This window comes from Hylobates moloch, unplaced genomic scaffold (genome assembly GCF_009828535.3).
Source record: "Hylobates moloch isolate HMO894 unplaced genomic scaffold, HMol_V3 SCAFFOLD_1, whole genome shotgun sequence".
In the NCBI taxonomy this organism is placed as follows: Eukaryota; Metazoa; Chordata; class Mammalia; order Primates; family Hylobatidae; genus Hylobates; species Hylobates moloch.
In genome coordinates this window covers 220,259,487-220,265,055 of record NW_026652276.1, presented here as the reverse complement: position 1 = coordinate 220,265,055, position 5,569 = coordinate 220,259,487, and the positions used below count along the sequence as shown (strand labels likewise).

At 44.2% G+C, this 5,569-nt stretch overlaps 1 pseudogene; it reads left to right on the top strand.

Annotated features, from left to right (window-relative positions):
• Positions 1-1,839: 1,839 nt before the first annotated feature.
• Positions 1,840-5,097, top strand: LOC116809689 (rRNA-processing protein FCF1 homolog; annotated as a pseudogene).
• Positions 5,098-5,569: the final 472 nt, after the last annotated feature.

The following is a 5,569-nucleotide window of genomic DNA, read 5'->3' as shown; positions in this document are numbered from 1 at the left end:
TATCTTTATGCATATCTCCAACTATTTCCTTAGAATAAATTCCTAGATTTGGAAATGATGGATCAAAGGATAGTCTACATTTTGATACAGTTGTCATACTGCTTGCCAAATAAAGGTAGTATCTTTATTTTCTCATAATTGGTGCATGAGAGTTTTTTCTACTCTTTTCCCAGCTGGTTATTCTCAAATTTTTAACATTTACCCAACACAGAAGTGACAAAATTTACAGTTGCATATCTTTGCTTTCTAGTGAGACTGAATATCTTTTAAAAATATCATTATCCTGGAGATTGAATATTTTGTCATATGTTTATCAAAAATTTTAAATAAATTTCTCATCTGGATCTTGGATTCCTAGGTACAAGTGCCTTAGTGATATAGGAAGGAAGAGGCACCTATAAGAAACATTTTAAGGCCAGGCATGGTGGCTCCCGCCTGTAATCCTAGCACTTTGGGAGGCTGAGGCAGCAGGATTGCTTGAGGAGTTCAAGACTAGCCTGGGCAACATGGTGAAACCTCGTCTCTACCAAAAATACAAAAATTCGCCAGGCATGGTAGCACACACCTGCGGTCCCAGCTACTCAGGAGGCTGAGGTGGGGGGATGGTTTGAGCCCAGGAGGCAGAGGTTGCAGTGAGCCATGATCATGCCACTGCACTCCAGCCTGGGTGACAGAGCCAGATTTTGTCTCAAAAAAAAAAAAAAAAAAGAAATAACAAAAGAAAGAAAGAAAGAAAGGTATTACTTTAAAAATCAATATGAACCCTTAGCTTTCCTCAGAAGAATGAATGATTCCAAGTCTAGGGTAGAAAAGAAACAAGATAAATCAGAGACAACTTGCGTCAGAGAGCAAGGAAATTATCAAAGACTGATGGAGTCATGTCAAAAGTCACAGGAGGCCAGGTGCGGTGGCTCACGCCTGTAATCCCAGGGCTTTGGGAGGCCGAGGCGGGTGGATCACGAGGTCAGGAGATTGAGACCACCCTGGCTAACACGGTGAAACCCCGTCTCTACTAAAAATACAAAAAATTAGCCGGGTGTGATGGCAGGCACCTGTAGTCCCAGCTACTCGGGAGGCTGAGGCAGGAGAATGGCGTGAACCCAGGAGGCGGAGCTTGCAGTGAGCTGAGATCCTGCCACTGCACTCCAGCCTGGGCGACAGTGCGAGACTCCATCTCAAAAAAAAAAAAAAAAAAAGTCACAGGAAGCCAGGCATGGTGGCTGTTGCTGGGTACCTGCTTTAGAAGGCATTTGAATGATTCTATCTAAATATATCCTTATCTTTTTCTCACTGAAATAAAATGATCAGGGGTAAAGAATTATTATTATTTTTCTTGAGACAGAGTCCTGCTCCATCACCCAGGCTGGAGTGCAGTGGCACGATCATAGCTTGCAGTAGCCTCGAACTCCTGGGCTCAAGTGATCCTCCCATCCCAGCCTCCCGAGTAGCTAGGACTACACACATCTGCCACCACGTAAGGGTAATAATTTTTTTTTTTTTTTTTTAGACATGGCGTTTTGCTGTGCTGCCCAGAATGGTCTTGAATTTCTGGGCTCAAGTGATCCTCCCACCTCAGTCTTTCATAGCCCTGGGTTACAGGCATGAGCCACTGTGCCTGGCTGGTAAAGGATTATTAAAGATTCCTTTGTTCTTAGGTTACATTAAAAAGTACAATGTAGGCCGGACACAGTGGCTCATGCCTGTAATCCCCGCACTTTGGGAGGCCGAGGTGGGCAGATCGCCTGAGGTCAGGAGTTTGAAACCCTGTCTCTACTAAACATACAAAAATTAGCCGGGTGTGGTGGCATATGCCTATAGTTCCAGCCACTAGGGAAGCTGAGGCAGAAAAATCACTTGAACCCCGGAGGTAGAGGTTGCAGTGAGCCGAGATCATGCCACTGCACGCCAGCCTGGGTGACAGAGGGAGACTCCATCTCAAAATACAAACAAACAAACAAACAAAAACAACAACAATGTGGAGCCAGGCATGGTGGTGTGCACCTGTGGTCCCAGCAGGCATGGTGATGTGCACCTGTGATCCCAGCAGGCATGGTGGTGTGCACCTGTGGTCCCAGCAGGCATGGTGGTGTGCACCTGTGGTCCCAGCAGGCATGGTGGTGTGCACCTGTGATCCCAGCAGGCATGGTGGTGTGCACTTGTAGTCCCAGCTACTTAGGGGGCTGGCGTGGGAGGAAACTTTGCATCCAGGAGTTAGAGTCCAGCCTGGGCAACACAGCAAGACTCCATTCTCTAAAAACAAAGTTCACAGGACAGAAGTGGGTGTAGATATTGTGTGGCAAGAGGAAAAGAGTTCTGGAAATTGGCTGCACAACAATGTGATTTTATTAAAACAACAAGGAGATATAATTTCATGCCTGTTAAGATGGCTATTATCAAAAAGACAAGAGATAATACGTGTTGGCAAGGATATGGGCAAAAGGGAACATTTGTACACTGTTGGTAGAAGCCATTATGGAAAACCTTATGGAGATTCCTCCACAAATTAATAATAGAACTGCCATATAATCCAGCAAGCCCATTTCTGGGTATATATCTGAAAGAAATGAAATCAGTATGTCAAAGAGGCATCTGCACTCCCATGTTCTTTGGCAGCATTATTCACGATAGCCAAGACATGGAAACAACCTAAGTGTCCATTGGTAGATGAATGGGTACATTGTTATATATATATACATACACATATACACACGCACACATGTACATATAGAGATGTGATAGACTGTTATTCAGGCACAAAAAGAAAATCCTGCTATTTGCAACAACATTATTCATAATAGCCAAGTGTAAACCTTGAGGGCATGATGCTAGGTGAAATATATCAGACAGAGAAAGACTAATACTATATAATCTTACTTCTATGTCAAATTTTAAAAAGATGAACCCACAGAAAGAGTAAAATGGTGGCTGCAGGGGCTAAGAGGCAGGAGATATGGGGAGATGTTGGTCAAAGGATAAAAACTGTCATAAGATGAGTAGGTTCTGGAGATCTAATGTAGCGTAGTGACATTATTTGATAACAATGTATACTTGAAATTTGCTAAGAGACTAGATCTCAAGTATTCTCATCACAGAGACACACACGGTAACTAGGTAAGGCAATAGATGTGTTAACTAACTTGATTGTGGTAATTATTTCACAATATAGACATATATCACATAATCACTTTGTACACCTTAGTTTTATGCAATCATATTTGTCAATTATACCTCATAAAGCTAGGGACAAAAAGAATATGGGGAAAGAAAGATTAATAACTACAAAAAGTCTTCATTAAGAGCTATTTCTTTTTTTTTTTTGAGACAGAGTCTTTCTCTGTCCCCCAGGCTGGAGTGCAGTGGCGCCATCTCGGCTCACTGCAAGCTCCGCCTCCTGGGTTCATGCCATTCTCCTGCCTCAGCCTCCAGAGTAGCTGGGACTACAGGCGCCCACCATTACACCTATTTTTTTTGTATTTTTTTTAGTAGAGACGGGGTTTCACTGTGTTAGCCAGGATGGTCTCTATCTCCTGACCTCGTGATCTGCCCACCTCAGACTCCCAAAGTGCAGGGATTACAGGCGTGAGCCACTGCGCCTGGCCTGAGCTATTTCTTATTATAACTTTTTTTTTTTTGAGATGGAGTTTCACTCTTGTTGCCCAGGCTGGAGTGCAGCGGTGCGATCTCGGCTCACTGCAACCTTCGCCTCCTGGTTTCAAGCCATTCTCCTGCCTCAGCCTCCCAAGTAGCTGAGATTATAGGCACCCACCACCATCCCCAGCTAATTATTGTATTTTTAGTAGAGACGGGGTTTCGCTACGTTGACCAGGTCTCGAGCTCCTGACCTCAGATGATCCACCTGCCTTGGCCTTCCAAAGTGCTGGGATTACAGGCGTGAGCCGCGGCTCTCAGCCTAACCTCTTTATTTTTTTAAGATGAGGTTTTGCTCTGTTACCCAGGCTGGAGTGCAGTGGTGCCATCATAGCTCACTGTAGCCTCAAATTCCTGGGCTCAAGCAGTCCTCCTACCCAGGCTTCCCAAAGTGCTGGGAATTACAGTTGTGAGCCACTGCACCTGGCCTATAACTCCTCAGGTTACTTGATAGCCTTATGCAGTTTTATAACATGTGCTAAACACAAATGAAAGGCAGATAAAAATATTATATATAAAAACCCAATGTGAATGTACTTTACACCACTCAACTGTATACTTCAAATGGCTAAGATGGGCCGGGCTCACACCCGTAATCCCAGCAGTTTGGGAGTCTGAGGCGGGCGGATCACCTGAGGTCAGGAGTTCAAGACCAGCCTGGCCAATATGGTGAAACCCTGTCTCTACTAAAAATACAAAAATTAGCTGGGCGTGGTGTCGCACGCCTATAGCCCCAGCTACTCGGGAGGCTGAGGCAGAAGAATCACTTGAACCCGGGAGGCAGAAGTTGCAACGAGATGAGATCATGCTACTGCACTCCAGCCTGGGCGACAGAGTGAGATTCCGTCTCAAAAAAAAAAAAAAAAAGGCTAAGATGGGATTCCAGAAGAAACAAGAGCGTGATGTGAGTGTGCAGAGGCAAAAGAAAGCAAGGAATTATGCGACCATGAAGCCATGAAGAAAAGAAAGATTCCAGCATACTAAAGGAAAGAGAAGTTCCTCAACACCCTTCCTGCTTATTTTTCCAATATAATACACAGCTGGGCCACCTTACCACATCCTTGTTGATACCAACTTTATCAACTTTTCCATTAAAGCCAAACCAGACTTAGTGCAGTCAATGATGGACTGTCTGTAGGCCAAGTGTATCCCTTATATAACTGATTATGTAATGGCTAAAATTGAGAAATTGGGGCAGAAGTATTGAGTGGTCCTAAGGATCTCCAAGATCCAGCATTTGAATGATTACCATGCACACACAAAGGAACCTACGCAGATGACTGCTTAGTACAGAGAGAAACTCAGCACAAATGTTACATTGTGGCCACGGTTGACCAGGACCTTAAAAGAAGAATCTGTAAGATTCTGGGAGTTCCTATCATGTACATTTCTAACCATAGATATAACATTGAATGAATGACAGATGATTATGGAGTCCCTGGATTCTAATTCTTACAAGACAAAGTTTCCCTGCCTTTCTTTGACCAATTTTCTCTTGCTGCCAGTTCATTAAACATGTAATAGCATGAATTATTATTCTATTCACCCATTTGCTCCATTATGAGCTGAGTATGAATAATTATGCTCACTTGTTTTAACGCTGTTTTGAAATTGATATTTTGTCTCATTTAAAAATTTTAAGGCCGGGTGCAGTGGCTCACGCCTGTAATTCCAGCACTTTGGGAGGCCAAGGCAGGTGGATCACCTGAGGTCGGGAGTTTGAGACCAACCTGGCCAACATGGTGAAACCCCGTCTCTACTAAAAATACAAAAAATTAGCCGGGGGTGGTGGCAGGTGCCTGTAATCTCAGGTACTCTGGAGGCTGAGGCAGGAGAATCGCTTGAACCCGGGGGGGCAGAGGTTGCAGTGAGCCGAGATCGTACCATTACACTCCAGCCTGGGCAACAAGTGTGAAACTCT